The sequence below is a fragment of the Phyllobates terribilis genome, unplaced genomic scaffold, assembly GCF_046119375.1.
Source record: "Phyllobates terribilis strain yellow unplaced genomic scaffold, ASM4611937v1 Scaffold_3__8_contigs__length_932513732, whole genome shotgun sequence".
Taxonomy (NCBI): Eukaryota; Metazoa; Chordata; class Amphibia; order Anura; family Dendrobatidae; genus Phyllobates; species Phyllobates terribilis.
In genome coordinates, this window is record NW_027362763.1 from 8,431,831 (window position 1) to 8,449,071 (window position 17,241).

The 17,241-nt window shown below is 49.0% G+C and overlaps 4 non-coding genes across 4 annotated transcripts; 3 read left to right on the forward strand and 1 right to left on the reverse strand.

Moving 5' to 3' along the window:
- Nucleotides 1-9,447: 9,447 nt before the first annotated feature.
- On the forward strand, nt 9,448-9,529 carry TRNAS-AGA (transfer RNA serine (anticodon AGA)). The gene has a single exon. It is a non-coding gene; the product is annotated as a tRNA-Ser (tRNA).
- Nucleotides 9,530-12,440: 2,911 nt separating this feature from the next.
- TRNAN-GUU (transfer RNA asparagine (anticodon GUU)) lies at nt 12,441-12,514 on the forward strand. Its single transcript has one exon. It is a non-coding gene; the product is annotated as a tRNA-Asn (tRNA).
- Nucleotides 12,515-13,771: 1,257 nt separating this feature from the next.
- TRNAY-GUA (transfer RNA tyrosine (anticodon GUA)) lies at nt 13,772-13,856 on the reverse strand. Its single transcript is given in 2 exon segments — nt 13,772-13,807; nt 13,820-13,856. It is a non-coding gene; the product is annotated as a tRNA-Tyr (tRNA).
- Nucleotides 13,857-14,311: 455 nt separating this feature from the next.
- TRNAG-UCC (transfer RNA glycine (anticodon UCC)) lies at nt 14,312-14,383 on the forward strand. The gene has a single exon. It is a non-coding gene; the product is annotated as a tRNA-Gly (tRNA).
- The last annotated feature ends 2,858 nt before the right edge of the window (nt 14,384-17,241 follow it).

The window sequence follows — 17,241 nt, forward strand, 5'->3', positions numbered from 1 at the left end:
TGTGCAGACGGCACTTCCGAGCGCCAACTGGCGGTGCTGGAGCCCAGGGATAAGAATGAAAACAGAGGAGCCAGAGGTGTAATTGGAGCAACTTTAAAATGTGTAGTACAGTGGATGTGGACAAAGCAGGAGAAATTGCCGTCCGCACAGCAGGAGAACAGCTGACGTTACTGAACCCCAATAACACGGCAGCAAGTGTTGACTGTGCAGACAGCACTTCCGAGCGCCAACTGGCGGTGTTGGAGCCCAGGGTAAATACTAAAAACGGAGGAGCCAGAGGTGTAATTGGAGCAAGTTTTAAATAAGTAGCACAGTGAATATGGACAGAGCAGGAGAAATTGCCGTGAACACAGCAGGGGAACAGCTGACGTTACCGAACCCCAATAACACCGCAGCAAGTGTTGACTGTGCAGACGGCACTTCCGTGCGCCAACTGGCGGTGTTGGAGCTCAGGGATAATACTGAAAACAGAGGAGCCAGAGGTGTAATTGGAGCAACTTTAAAATCTGTAGTAGTGAGAATGTGGACAGAGCAGGAGAAATTGCCGTCCGCACAGCAGGGGAACAGCTGACGTTACTGAACCCCAATAACATGGTAGCAAGTGTTGACTGTGCAGACAGCACTTCCAAGCGCCAACTGGCGGTGCTGGAGCCCAGGGATAAGAATGAAAACAGAGGAGCCAGAGGAGTAATTGGAGCAACTTTAAAATGTGTAGTACAGTGGATGTGGACAAATCAGGAGAAATTGCCGTCCGCACAGCAGGAGAACAGCTGACGTTACTGAACCCCAATAACACGGCAGCAAGTGTTGACTGTGCAGACGGCACTTCCGAGCGCCAACTGGCGGTGTTGGAGCTCAGGGATTACAGTTCAGGTGGTAGAAACATGAACAGAACAGGAGACCTGGATACTGTTGCCAACCAATTATTTATTCTGGAAGAGGACTGGCAAATTCATGAGAGATCCAGGCCTTGTTCATTTTGAGAAAAGTAAGCCGGTCAACGTTATCGGAGGATAGTCGCATGCGACGGTCTGTTAGTACACCACCTGCGGCACTAAAGACGCGTTCCGATAATACACTAGCAGCAGGGCAAGCTAGCACCTCCAGTGCATACTGACTAAGCTCTGGCCATGTATCCAGCTTACAGACCCAAAACTTGAAGGGAGAAGAGCCGTCTGGGAGTACACTAAGAGGGCAAGACATGTAGTCTGTCACCATCTGACGGAAACGTTGCCTCCTGCTGACTGGAGCTGTCTGTGATGGTGTAGACATTTGTGGCGGCGGGGACACAAAACTTTGCCACATTTCGGCCATACTGGTCTTGCCTTGTGCTGAGGCGCCGCTTCTGCTCCCTCTTTGTGCAGAGCTTCCTCCACTGCCTCGACGCACTGAGCTGCTTTGTAAAGCACTAGCAGCACTGCTCTCGGTTGGAATGGAGAACATGATGGAATGCACCAGTGCGTCTTGGTACTCCCGCATTTTACGCTCCCGGTTCAATGGTGTTATGAGGCTTTGTAAGTTGTCCCGGTAGCGAGGATCTAGGAGGGTGGACACCCAATAATCAGCCGTGTTGAGAATGTGGGCGATGCGGCGGTCGTTTCTGAGGCACTGCAGCATGAAATCAACCATGTGCTGCAGACTGCCAACTGGCCAAGAAACGCTGTCCCCTGCTTGAGGCGTGATCTCTGCCTGCTCTGCATCACCCCACCCTCGCTCTAGATACTGACTACTAGAGCATTGTGTACCTCCCTCCTCTGGACAGATGTCTTCCTCATCCATTGACTCCTCCTCATCCTCCTCACAAAGTGTCCCCTGCCTAGGCCTTTGTGAGGAACCACGTTGCGCAGACTGTAGAGAAGCAGATGGCATTTGTGACTCCTCATCCTCCACCTCTTCCAAAACCTCGTCCCTTAGTGCTTGCAGTGTTTTTTCAAGCAGGCAGATAAGGGGGATAGTCATGCTGACTAGTGCATCATCTGCACTCGCCATCCGCGTGGAATAATCGAAGGCACGCAAAACGTGGCAAATGTCCTTCATAGAGGCCCACTCAGTGGTGGTGAAGTGTGAACGGCGCGCACTGCGACTTGTTTGCGCCTGCTGCAGCTGGTACTCCATTACTGCTGCCTGCTGCTCACACAACCTCTCCAACATATGTAACGTTGAATTCCACCTGGTGGGTAGGTCACATATGATGCGATGTTCCGGAAGACATAATCGGCGCTGCAGAGCTGCAATGCGTGATCTTGCATTGCTGGAACGCCGCAAGTGAGCGCACTCTATGCGGACCTTGTGAAGCAGTGCATCAAGATCCGGATAGTCCCTCAAAAAACTCTGCACGACCAAGTTGAGCACATGTGCCAGACATGGGATGTGAGTGAGGTTGCCTAGGCCCAGAGCTGCCACCAGATTTCGGCCATTGTCACACACTACCATGCCTGGCTGGAGATTCGCTGGCACAAACCACACGTCACTCTGCTGCTTGATGGCATTCCAGAGCTCCTGCGCTGTGTGGCTTCGATTCCCCAAAGAAATTAATTTTAATACGGCCTGTTGACGTTTGGCCACGGCTGTGCTCATATCGGTCATCATAACAGGTAACCGTTCACGGGTCGATGTGGAGGTAGACCGTGACGGCTCCTGCAGCGCTGATTCAGAGGAACTGGAGTATGAGGAGGAGTCAATGTGTACAGACTGGATTCCTGCAATCCTTGGAGTTGGCAGAACACGTACAGCGCCACTCTCAAGATCTGTACCCGGCTCCACAACATTTACCCAATGGGCAGTGAGGGAAAGGTATCGTCCCTGTCCATGCTTACTGGTCCACGCATCAGTGGTCAGGTGGACCTTGCTACTGACGGCGTTTTGTAGCGCATGTTTAATTTTTCCCTCCACATGATGTTGCAGGGCAGGGACGGCTTGCCTGCTGAAATAAAAGCGGCTGGGCACGTTGTATTGTGGGACTGCCAATGCCATAAAGTTACGGAATGTGTCAGTCTCCACCAGCCTGAATGATAGCATTTCAAGGGCCAGTAGTTTAGCAATGCCAGCATTCAGAGCCTGTGCTCGGGGGTGGTTTGCCGAGTATGGGCGCCTTTTCTCCCATGCCTGTGCTAACGATGGCTGTAGACTGGCCTGGGAGTGTGAGGATGACTGGGAAAGTGGTGCTGTGGGTGGAATTACACTGTGTCTCTGTACAACAGTGCCAGAGATTCTTCCATGGCGATCCTGTGAGGAAGCCGAACCAGCTGTGTGTGAGCTGGAGGAAGAGGCTACAACACGAGCTGAAGAGGTGGTAGGTGGCGCTGTAGGTTGGCCTAGGTCTTCAGTGTGTTTGTGTAACTCCACCACGTGCTTGGTCCGCACATGTTTCCACATATTTGTGGTATTGAGGTTGCTGACACTTTTCCCTCTTTTCACCTTCTGATTACACAGCTTGCATTTGACAAAGCAAATGTCATCTGCAACTGTGTCAAAAAAGGACCAGGCACTGCAAGTCTTGGGAGCGCCCGCTTTGGATTTTGGAAGAGCCATGCTCCTAATGGGTGCCGAAGTGGAGGCTACAGGCAACCAAGTCTGCCCCCTCCCTCTCCCTCCTTTTTGGGCCGTTCGGGGAATCTCTTCCTCAGAGCTGCTCCCACCACCTTCCTGTCCCTCACGCCATGATGGGTCAAGGACCTCATCATCTACACCACCCTCTTCAAACAACTGCTTCTCCTGGGTAGTCTCGACAGCACAGTACGCACCAGAAAGTGGCACCTGAGTCTCATCATCAGATGCGTACTGAGGTGTGCTGCTGACCATAGGCACTGGCCCACCCGCCTCTTCAGATTCAGAGAGACAAAACGGTTGCGCATCACTGCATACTACCTCTTCTTCAAATTCTCGAATTCTGCTTGGCTGGCCCCCTCTTTCCAAGCCAAGAGATTCAGAGAACAGAAGTAGAGATGGCTTCTGTCCAGGGCTCTCTGACTGCCTGGGCAATTTGGCAGGTGGTGAAGAGACAGATGGGTGCTCTTCAGTGCTCAGGACCTGAGAGGATCTGGAACTAATTGAAGTCGATGCGTTAGCTGCCATCCATCCGACAACGGCTTCAATTTGGTCCTCGCGCAGCAGTGGGGTACGGCTAGCTCCTACAAAGCTGCGCATAAAGGACTGTTCCCTGGTAAAACTGGGGGATGCTGAGTCACTGGTGCCCGCAGCAGGCACAGAATCCCCACGTCCTCTCCCTGCAGGCACAGAATCCTCACGTCCTCTCCCTGCAGAAACTCCACGCCCACGCCCACGACCACGACCACATGCCTTACTCCCTGCCTTCTTCATCTTGGTAGACTGATAAAGATAGGCAGAAAAGTACTAAGGGCTTAGTGTGCTTATTCCTGAACAGCTGCTAACAGGTATAAGAAACACTAATTTTATAAAGTGTGGACTAGACTTTAATATGAGCTAATGTGGCCTACACAACTGTAAAGTGGAGTGTTTGGTGAACTTTATTTAGGTTTTTTTTGTCACAAAAAGACACTGGATGTGCCTAAAGATGTAATAACGATAGTATCACAAACTTTTTGTAGCTATTACAATGTAGGAAGGTAACCTACAATGCAATAGATGAGGCTGCAAAAAATAGGCTAATACTAATCTGGCTGGGGCTGCAGGGCCCAATGCTGCAGAAAGGCTCCTCTATCTACTCCTATATAGTGTGTTTGGAATCAATTTAGCTGAATATGGATGGAACCACCACACTAATAGGAGATATCAGGAAAAATTATGAATTGGCAATAAAGGACAATGTATGAGGCAGTGACACACACTGAGTGCACTACAACCAGACGGGGTTGAAGCACACACTACAGGGTGAGCTGCACTCACACACCAGACCTTGCAGACAGCGGTGAACAGTACAGATGCAGAGCACTGTGCACTAGTGCTGCAAGACGGAAAAAAATTTCTCTATCTACTCCTATATAGTGTGTTTGGAACCAATTTAGCTGAATACAGATGGAACCACCACACTAATAGGAGATATCAGGAAAAATTATGAATTGGCAAAAAAGGACAATGTATGAGGCAGTGACACACACTGAGTGCACTACAACCAGACTTGGCTGAAGCACACACTACAGGGTGAGCTGCACTCACACACACAGACCTTGCAGATAGCGGTGAACAGCACAGGGAACTGTGCACTAGCACTGCAAGGCACAGTGATTTAGAAAGTAGCTTGGGTAAAGCAGTATAGAGCAAATAGGTAGCTAAAACTGTCCCTCAGAACAACAGCGTCCTATCCCTAACTGAATTCACAGCAGAGTGAGCTCAAAATGGCGGCGGTGGCTTTTATAGTGCATCATGACATCATTTCAGCAGCCAATCACAGCCATGCCATTAGTTAAGATGCCTACATGCCTAACAGGATGTGCCCACACTTCTTAGGATCCTCATTGGCTGAATAAAATGAAAATGTCTCATTGCATTATGGGAACTTCCGATTCCGGTATACGATATTGCAATAGTATCGGAATTAAGTATCGGAATTCCGATACCGCGAATATCGGCCGATACCCGATATTTCAGTATCGGAATGCTCAACACTAGTCCTGACAGACCAGGGTCCAGCGTTCGAGGCTGAAATCTTCCAGGAGTTCTGCAACCTCTATGGCTGTAAGAAGATTCATACAACGCCTTACCACCCCCAAACCAACAGGATGTGTGAGAAGACGTTGCCCCTGGAGGAATGCAGCCTGTGGCCAGAAAAACTGCCGGATCTGATAGACTTATACAATCATATCCCGGTGAATGCTACAAACTGCACCCCGGCTTACCTGATGCGAGCCAGACCAGGTAAGCTGCCCGTAGACCTGGAGATGGGAGTCCTAACACCTGAGGACACCTCCCCGGATGCGGACTGGGATACGGAAAGGCAACTGCAGTACAAGAAGGTACAGGAGAGTGTGGAGAAGAGCCTGGCCCAGGTGAGAGAAAGGCAAGAAAGGCTCTTCAACCAACACGCCCCTGCTGGTCCCCTAGAACCTGGTGAGCAGGTCCTGAAGCGGAAGAGAAGGCTACATAAGTTGGACGACCAGTGGGAAAGGGAACCCTACACTGTACTGCAGTCTGATCACGACAACCCGAAGGTGTGCGTGATCACCAAGGACGGAGGAGAAACCACTAGTACCGTCTCCAGAGACCACCTCAAAAGGTGCCCCGAGCAACTCCGTAGTGCAGAAGAGGATCAGAGTGACCTTGAACCCGCAGATGACAAGGAAGAAATGATCAGCACCGTTCTCGGGGAGTTCCCTCAGTCCTGGACTCGCATAAATGATGCCATAGTGGTACCTGTCCTGCATTTCCTGCAACCGGCACAGCAACAACCAACACCAGAGCCGGAAGGTGAAGAGGAGCAAGCGGTTCCAGAGGCAGAAGAGCCTGTACCAGCAGCCCAGGAGAGTCAACCCTCTGCTGACAATGAGCCTGCCATGCCTGCGGTAAGCCAAAGGACCCGCAGACAGCTGCCTGCCCTACCTGTACATCCAGCTGGTAGCTGTACCCTTAACGCTAGTGGGGAAAGCCAGGTTAGTCCACCACCAGACAGTGGGTTAAGGAGGTCAACCAGGAGCAAAAAGGGGCAGATACCCACTCGCTGGAGAATATAGAGTGTACTAAAATTGTAAATAATCCTGTTGCCAAATGTTGAAATGTTTGCCAAGTTACATGCTTGTTTGGTAATTCTATGTTTCAGTTTCTTGCAGCTACCGTAAGGACTCAAAGGTTATGGACTTTTAATAACCGGGACCTTGTATGGACTGCGTTTGGAGCCTAACCTACGAATGAACTAAGACTGTAAAGGACTTGGGGTAGGGCAGACCCCCACCTGGGTAAGGCTCCCCGTTGTGTTGGTGATATGGACACCCGGTCACAGACCACACTGTGACCTTAAGAACTCAATCTGTGCGTCGTCTGTCTGTTATTGTTTTATGGTTATGCATATTGTCTTTGTTTACTGTTTAGTCCCGGAGTACTAAATTTTACTAGGAGGGAATGTGTCACCCTGGCCTGGATGCCACAAAATGTAATGAAGCTGTGTCTGAGAGCAAGGGGGAGGTTCTCTAGTCAGGGGAACATTAGCATGCAATGCCTCCTGTCTCAGGCCAGTAGGGGGAGCTGGCTGCCCCTATAAAAGCTGGTACTGGGGGCAGGGTTAGAGAGAACTTGATGACCTGTCTCAGGACTGAGACTTGTCCCAGAGCAGAGCAGGGACAGACAGTTGTGTTGCACCTAAGAGGAAGTGTGGCAGGAGGAGAGCCACAAGCCAGAGACAAGAGGCGAAGAGAGCCTGTCTTGGCAGATAAAAGACTTACTTTACCAGACTTTGGTGTCTGAGGCTGGGAGGAATCTACATCCTCCAGCAGAGAACCAGTCGGCAAGGGACTGTATGTTCCTTGCCCTACGAAGCCTGGAGGCCCTGCCACAACCGAAGGGACCAGTAAAGCCGTACAAGGCTGGGAGCAGAAAGGAACCCACGTCGCAGGCCATACAGGCAAGAATACACGGAAAGCTCGGAAACGTGGGCTGTTACCCTATCAGGAGGAGATAGCCAGAAGGAGCGCAGAAAGCACCCTCACCCTGACCAGGGCCAATTTCCCCGTTGCTCTCTGACATCCAGGTCCCCTCCTAGCCGGGACTGTTTGTGGGTCAATTTACCTGTTCTAGTAAAGACCCTGGACTGCAACCTGTTGTCTGTGTGCTCCTTGCTCCTCCAGCATTATCAGCACTGGGACTCCCACTACCATCACTCCCAACATCCATTATACTGCCCTGGGGCCGCACTCTTCCCGTGGGGAGTCACACTACCCTAGCTGCACACCTCATCAGCCCCAGCGGTCTGCATGCAGCGGCGGTTCCTAATAGCCGCAATCCACGGGTGGCGTAGTAGGACATAATCAACAGCACATAACGGACTACCACTGGCCTGACCACCCTGAGCCACGGAACCGGGTTGCCACTACTACTCCCATCGTTCCCTATTGCCCGGATCCGAGTGCCCCACGGCCCAGGGGGCGAGTCACGTACACCAAACTATTTTCAACAGATATATTTTTGTGTCAGAACACTCAGGAGACACTACTGTTTTTTTTACTGCAAAAAATGCGAAAAGCTGAAAAATAGAGATTTTTTACCATGAAACAGCAAAACCACAGTTTTAATTTACTGGTGTATATACCAGACTTTTTAAAATATATAGATTTGCGGCTGAACAGTGAGCGACACACTCAAACTGTTTTTTTTTAGACACCAAAGGCCCAAAACTGGATACTACAGAGATTTGACCCATGGAAGTGCAAAACCACACTGGGATTTGTCAGGCGTACACCAAACTATTTTCAACAGATATATTTGTGTCTGAAAAATCAGAGACACACTTTTTTTTTGTGGGGGGGGGGGACACCAAAAGGTTAATAAGACGGGTATTTGTACAGTGTGAAGGAGGAAAAAAAAAGAGGATTTAGATGAAAAAAAAGGATTTTTCCTGGCCCCTGAGACCTGGAGCTAAGCCCAGCAATTTCAGCAACAGGAGCACACAGGACTGTAATGCAGTGATTGCTGGTATAACCACTGCGTCTCCTATACAGCCTGCCTGCCTGCCTGATATCTGGGATGGATATTAGTCCTGAGAAGGACTGTTTGTTTGTTCTGGCAGCCTTTACAGACCCTACACTAACTATTTCGCAGGAAAAATCTCTCCCTAAATCAGCAGCGCTGTCCCTACACTGTCTGATCCGGAGCGACTGTGTCCAAGATGGTGGCGCCCGGTTTTAAATACTCAAGGTGAGACTGTGCGGCCAGCCAATCAATGTAATGCCCACAACCAACATGGCTGCGGCATTACAATGACTGGCTGGCAATCCCGGCATGTTCGTTGGCTCTGTAAAGAGCGCCAAACATGCAGGGCGGAGACCCGAGCTCCCGCCGAGTAACCGGAAATGCTCGATGATGCTCAGGCGAGTACCGAGCAGTGTCGAGCATGCTCGCTCAACAATAGTTATAATCTTTTTACTCGTTATCCCATAGTTACCCGAATTACTCCTTATTACAGTACGAGGCAACTATCACTGGAGAACTACAAGGTCTCAGTGTTCAGAGATCTACAAGAGCCGAGTAACGGCCCCGAGTGGTGACTGCACGGAGATCGTGTGTCCATTACACCCATAATATCACAAAAGAAAGCAACAAACATAAAGAAACAATGGCCGATCCCCAGGAGGACACTAGTCCCAGATGTCACCAGAGGAAAGTATCACATGGCTGCCGGCAGGACCTCACGTGTAGGATCGATGTCTCCTCCTCGGAGCACATTGTGGAGTTGGGTGGTGACACTAATGTCTTCTCCTCAGAATAGAGAACGCTGTGTGTGTAGATAGTGAGCTGGTGACTCCACATCTGGTGTAAACAGCTGTAGTCGTGGCCGAGTGGTTAAGGCGATGGACTAGAAATCCATTGGGGTTTCCCTGCGCAGGTTCAAAGCCTGCTGACTACGTGTAAGATATATATTTAAAAAAAAAAAAAAAAAGAAATCCTAATTTAATCTAAAATGGGAGGCCGTTGTATACGAGGCTGTCGTAGGTGGACGGACTACTCCTGTCATTTCTATATGACTGATGGATCAGTTGTAAAAATCATTTTCTATACGATTATAGAAGTAACCCACCTCGCTAGTGCCACCTATAGGTGGATATCCTGTAAATCATCTAAAGAGTTAGAAATTTACAAGGCACGGGCCTTTAGGGCCAGTAACAGGATCATTTTCTTCTTTATGGAGAGGATCTATCTTGGGTACATTACATAAAGACTTATTACCAACTAAATCCTCATAAGGAGAATCCGGAGCTTCCATGGATCCGGACGATCTCTGACTGTAGAAACCTCCCTCATCGGTGATTACTGTAATGTACTGATGTAACGTCCGCCATCAGGAGACGGGTCTGGAGACTTTCTGGGGGGTCTTAGTTCTTTTCTTGCCCTGCTGTCCAGTTCTTGGATGCCCGGTGTTGTCTGTGTATGAAAATGCCGGTCCCACAATGGCTGATCCATGTTCATGATTCACATTAGTGATTGGTGTCATATTTGGATAGTTAGGAGGCCGACACCATCTATTGGCGACCTGCAATAACATTCAATGGGGGTGTTGATGGGTTGACAGTGGGAGCCACCCCCTCTAACTGTTTTGGTGTTATGGCCGCTATTGGTTGTGGCATCTAAGGAAACAAAGAGGAGGAGCGGTGCGAGACCAAGAGCGTGATACTTACCTAACTCCTGTAGACAGTTTAAGGCCTTCGATACGACGACCAGTCGTGGCCATCACACCTAAAGAACACATCAAAACAGAAAGTATAACCTGCCATAGGGTGACACGAGAGGTAAAAGTTGCAGTGAAAAGCATGATCCTAAGCACATGAGAGGAAATGGGATCGATACCTGCATCCTCCACCTTTTCTCCAAATGGAGGAACAGTTATAATTGAGTTATTCTTTTAATTTTTTAGTCCTGATCAAGTAATCCCCCTGTTTAAACTGTATTACAGTATGAGGCGACCATCACTGGAGAACTATGAGGTCCTACTATACAGAAATCTACAACAGAAGAGTAACGGCTCCGAGAGGTGACGGCACCGAGATTGTACGGCCATTACTAATCACCCAGGAGCCGATAGAGCCGAGCACCGCACTACTAATTACTTTCAACCCTACAAAATTGTGGGAGAAATTCTGTCACAGGACAGAGATATCTTTGTACTGAGTTCACCAGTAGATAAAAAAATATTATGAATTGAGAGTCCTCAGTGGCTGATACCTTCTAATGTTGAACTGAAAAGATGGTGATAAACATCAGCTCTGGGGACTCCTCCGGTCTCTTCATCAGGATCAGTATAATACAAAATTTGAAGGGTCACAGATTTATACTCAACATAACACAGAATAATGCAGTAATAAGACAAGTGTCGTGAAGCAGAACGATCAATCTGAGAAGGGGAGAAGCAGATGTGGCAGTAAATATTGATTGAGCTCTGGTCCAGGTTTGTGATGACCCCACAAGGTCAGAGGTGCACATTTCTTAATTCATGTAAAAAGACATAAATCCATCCAATATCTGCTTTCCTGCTCTGTATGTGTCACCGGTCATCATAAGTTTGTGCTCCCAGACTCTTCTGTCTCTGAGATGTGTATTTTTCTTTCAATACCAGCAATTTCATGTCCATAATGCTATGATCAGGGCTACAGAAATCTTTAGCCACTAGTAATCTTTTTCCTTTAATCATTTGGCGATTTGCAATTGTAGTCACCTACCATCCAGATTTGGACGATAGGTGACTACTAGAGGGATCCAGTGGCTTTCTTTAGTTTTGTAATGTAGGAGATGATTCCTTGATATTCTGGTGGCTTTTGCAATCTGATTTTTAATTGTTGTTGGATGGTAGCCATGATTCAAAAGTGATATATAGGGTCTGGCAGGGTTGGACTGGCCCACCAGAGAATCGGAGAATCCTCCGGTGGGCTCTGGCTTCTCCTTCAGGAGAGTTCATAGTGCAAATCTTGCAGCTGCTATGGGGCACTTGAGTGGGGGAGAAAGGTGGACCCTCAGAATCAAATCCTCTGGTGGGCCCAATGTTCTTCAGTCTGACACTGGGGTCTGAACATTTCTCAGTTTATCTGATGGCTCAATGAGATTTTATGTGTTTGGGATGAAACCTGTCCCATTTAAAGTGAACCTGACAGCTGATACATAATGCCACGTTCGTGGCCACCGGCTGTATGATCTCAGCCAGGTATGTTTAACTCTAAAACGCTGCAGCATTTCAAAGAAAAACATATTGTAATGGCCCCCGGGGTCCGAGACGCGCTGTAGGAGATTGTCTTCAAACTGTTTTCCCATAGACCTTCATATATAAAATAAAATACAAGGAACAAAAAACACATCAAGCCCATAAAAGAATATCACATAAAAGTTGTGATGGAGTTTTATAAGCTCGCAGACAATACGACAGTGATGAAATGTATTCAATACCGTTATATTGTTTTCTAGTTAATAACAATATTTATTCACATAATACAACTATAGATTTTCTCAGGAAACAATTGAAACTTAATTTCCCTTTCCAGGAATCGAACCCAAGACCGTCCATATGAAAACCCAACATCATCCAGTGTTATAAAACCCAAGAGAGGAGACACCGATACCTAAACGTAGAGACCTCCCAGGACATCGTCTGAGCGATCATAAGTCACTGGAATAAGAATGAGAATGTCTGAATGTAGAGGAAATTCCCAGGATTCTGTGGTGTCGTCCTCCGACCCAGGAGCTCAATAGTCACCATCAGCCGCTAATGAGCAATGTGCACTGAGCCGAAATGTTGGTTATTTGCTGTTCAGGCAGAGCTGCTGAGCAGAGACGTCTCTGTGGCGCAATCGGTTAGCGTGTTCGGCAGTTAACTGAAAGGTTGGTGGTTCAAGCCCACCCAGGGACGTTGGTGTCTTTTGCTTGGACAGCTACCCAAATTGCTTTATGTTGTCAATTAATAATTTTACAAAATTCACGGATTCTATGTAATTCGCATTTTTGGAATACAAGTAACGTGAACCCAGCAAAACAGCCCCTATAAGGCACAGATCTGTAATTAGTGTCCATCAGAAGAACTTCTCATGTAGTCAGCAGGATACAAACCTGCACGTGGAGACCTTAACAGAGTTCTAGTCCTTTGTCTCCACCAAGCGACCAAGCGACACGGCTTCACTTGTCTCCTGGTAAATCATTCACAGAAAGTCACTTTTCTTTTTCGGCTTGCGCCATTCATTGGTATCTTATGCGCCAGTTTCTTCAGTGTCGCAGGCGGTTCTTACATTGTGTTGCAAAATCATTTATCATTTTTCTCTTCTCTCTTTTAGGAGTCTTTTTAGAGCAAAAAGTGACATGTTCGGCTAAAATGTCTCCAAACTTGCAGAAAAACTATAGACGTCCATAAATTCACTCCATGGGGAGACTGGAGAACATCTTCTAACAAAAATGTGTTGACTTTTTAAAAAGTGACAATTGGATGAGTCGAAAACATCTGGAACAGGGGTGGGGAACCTCAGGCCCGCGGGACATTGACAGCCCTCGATGGCCTTTTATCTGCCCCCGGGTAGATATCCGGGGACCCCAGTACTTGGGGCCGGCAGCTGTATTGTGACGGTTAATGTCTCCTCGCTCGGTGAGCACGTGTACGCAATCTTCACTGCCAAATGCTGAGGACGTCAGGACGTACTTAGATAGCGGGTAATTTATACCCCCCCCCCCCCCCGAAGGATGGTGTAAATATCCACATGGACCCTGGAATAGAAAAGATTCCCCACCCCTGACGTAGAAACTCCAAACCTCGCCCACAATGGGGACCAGAAGAAAAAACAGGTGAACACAGAGGAAATAGACTTAAAAAAGGCTCAAAGTAAGTAATGACTGAGGTACAGCCGAAAAACACAATCATGAATCGAGGCCAAAGAGCTAAAAACATCATCTTCTGAAAAAGTCAAAAATGAGGAGGAAGAGAGGGAGGAAACTTCTGTCCGGATAATCCGCTGTAAGCGAAGAACCGTAATGACCCTAATAGAAGCCCTACTTCAGAAGAGCGGACAGCGAGGAGGGATCGTTAAGGAAAATTAATATTGTGGCTAATGTGATCCCATCAGTAATGTGGCTGCTTAATTCTGGAGATAATTATACCCTACTAACAATAAGTAATAAAATGTCCTTTGAACCGGAATCGAACCAGTGACCTAAGGATGTCTGTGCCCCACTACAGTCCTCCGCTCTACCAGCTGAGCTATCGAAGGCTTGTGTACTGCAGCTCTCCTGCCGCCATCACCTCACTGCGTCTCCAGGTGTATGGGTCACATAATACTGGACATTTCTATAATATATTATACATGTACATTAATTACTGGTCAATAAAATTCTGACTGTGACAATAATAAGGTAACAACCAAAAGAATGAATAGCATCTTCCCATACCAGGAGTCGAAACCAGGCCGCCCGGATAAAAACCAGGAATCCTAACTGCTAGACCATATGACAGAGACGCAACAGTGAGACATTGGCGTTAGAATGATGGAAAGGAGCTATGCAGCAAGTCCAGAGGTGATAGGGGAGAAAGAAAGATTGTAGAATCTCCATAAAAAAAAGTACCTGAGCTGTATGTGAGCTGTATGGGAAATATCCTGTGAGCTTTCATGTACTTCCCCCAGGCAGAGCGATGGAAGCCAGAAAAAAACACTATCCTCCACTCCAAGCGTTGGTGGTATAGTGGTGAGCATAGCTGCCTTCCAAGCAGTTGACCCGGGTTCGATTCCCGGCTAACGCAAAATATTTTTTTTTTAGCATTACCTACACTGCTCAAAAAAATAAAGGGAACACTTAAACAACAGAATATTACTCCAAATAAATGAAACTTCTGTGAAATCAAACTGTCCACTTAGGAAGCAACACTGATTGACAATCAATTTCACATGCTGTTGTGCAAATGGAATAGACAATAGTTGGAAATTATTGGTAATTATCCAGACACCCTCAATAAAGCAGTGGTTCTGCAGGTGGGGACCACAGACCACATCTCAGTACCAATGCTTTCTGGCTGATGTTTTGGTCACTTTTGAATGTTGGTTGTGCTTTCACACTCGTGGTAGCATGAGACGGACTCTACAACCCACAGAAGTTGCTCAGGTAGTGCAGCTCATCCAGGATGGCACATCAATGCGAGTTGTGGCAAGAAGGTTTGCTGTGTCTGTCAGCGTAGTGTCCAGAGGCTGGAGTCGATACCAGGAGACAGGCCAGTACACCAGGAGACATGGAGGGGGCCATAGGAGGGCAACAACCCAGCAACAGGACCGCTACCTCTGTCTTTGTGCAAGGAGGATCTGGCGGAGCACTGCCAGAGCCCTGCAAAATGACCTCTAGCAGGCCACGAATGTGCATGTGTCTGCACAAACGTTTAGAAACCGACTCCATGAGGGTGGCATGAGGGCCCGACATCCACAGATGGGGGTTGTACTCACAGCCCAACACCGTGCAGGACGCTTGGCATTTGCCACAGAACACCAGGATAGGAAAAGTCTCCACAGGTGCCCTGTGCTCTTCACAGATGAAAGCAGGTTCACACTGAGCACATGTGACAGACGAGACAGAGTCTGGAGACGCCGTGGAGAGCGATCTGCTACCTGCAACATCCTTCAGCATGACCGATTTGGCAGTGGGTCAGTAATGGTGTGGGGTGGCATTTCTTTGGAGGCCGCACAGACCCCCATGTGCTCGCCAGAGGTAGCCTGGCTGCCATTAGGTACCGAGATGAGATCCTCAGACCCCTTGTGAGACAATATGCTGGTGTGGTCGGCCCTGGGTTCCTCCTAATGCAGGACAATGCCAGACCTCATGTGACTGGAGTGTGTCAGCAGTTCCTGCAAGATGAAGGCATTGAAGCTATGGACTGGCCCGCCCGTTCCCCAGACCTGAATCCGATTGAGCACATCTGGGACATCATGTTTCGCTCCATCCACCAACATCACGTTGCACCACAGACTGTCCAGGAGTTGACGGATGCTTTAGTCCAGGTCTGGGAGGAGATCCCACAGGAGACCATCCGCAACCTCATCAGGAGCATGCCCAGGCGTTGCACGGAGGTCATACAGGCATGTGGAGGCCACACACAATACACAACCTGATCAGGAGCATGCCCAGGCGTCGTAGGGAGGTCATACAGGCACGTGGAGGCCACACACAACCTCATCAGAAGCATGCCCAGGCATTGTAGGGAGGTCGTACAGGCACGTGGAGGCCACACACAATACTCAGCCTCATCAGGAACATGCCCAGGTGTTGTAGGGAGGTCATACAGGCACGTGGAGGCCACACACAATACTCAGCCTCATCAGGAGCATGTTCAGGCCTTGTAGGGAGGTCATACAGGCACGTGAAGGCCACACACAATACTCAGCCACATCAGGAGCATGCCCAGGTGCTGTAGGGAGGTCATAAAGGCACGTGGAGGCCACACACAATACTCAGCCTCATTAGGAGCATGCCCAGGCATTGTAGGGAGGTCATACAGGCACGTGGAGGCCACACACAATACTCAGTCTCATCAGGAGCATGCCCAGGCATTGTAGGGAGGTCATACAGGCACATGGAGGCCACACACAATACTCAGCCTCATCAGGAGCATGTCCAGGCCTTGTAGGGAGGTCATACAGGCACGTGAAGGCCACACACAATACTCAGCCTCATCAGGAGCATGCCCAGGCGTTGTAGGGAGGTCGTACAGGCACGTGGAGGCCACACACAATACTCAGCCTCATCAGGAGCATGCCCAGGCATTGTATGGAGGTCATACAGGCACGTGGAGGCCACACACAATACTCAGCCTCATCAGGAGCATGCCCAGGTGTTGTAGGGAGGTCATACAGGCACGTGGAGGCCACACACAATACTCAGCCTCATCAGGAGCATGCCCAGGCGTTGTAGGGAGGTCATACAGGCACGTGGAGGCCACACACAATACTCAGCCTCATCAGGAGCATGCCCAGGCATTGTAGGGAGGTCGTACAGGCACGTGGAGGCCACACACAATACTCAGCCTCATCAGGAGCATGCCCAGGAGTTGTAGGGAGGTCATACAGGCACGTGGAGGCCACACACAATACTCAGCCTCATCAGGAGCATGCCCAGGCGTTGTAGGGAGGTCATACAGGCACGTGGAGGCCACACACAATACTCAGCCTCATCAGGAGCATGCCCAGGCGTTGTAGGGAGGTCATACAGGCACGTGGAGGCCACACACAATACTCAGCCTCATCAGGAGCATGCCCAGGCGTTGTAGGGAGGTCATACAGGCACGTGGAGGCCACACACAATACTAAGCCTCATCAGGAGCATGCCCAGGCGTTGTAGGGAGGTCATACAGGCACGTGGAGGCCATACACAATGCTCAGCCTCATCAGGAGCATGCCCAGGCGTTGTAGGGAGGTCATACAGGCACGTGGAGGCCACACACAATACTCAGCCTCATCAGGAGCATGCCCAGGCGTTGTAGGGAGGTCATACAGGCACGTGGAGGCCACACACAATACTCAGGCTCATTCTGACTCGTTTTAAGGACATTACATCACAGTTGGATCGGCCTGTAGTGTGTTTTTCCACTTTCATTTTGGGGTTGACTCCAGATCCCGG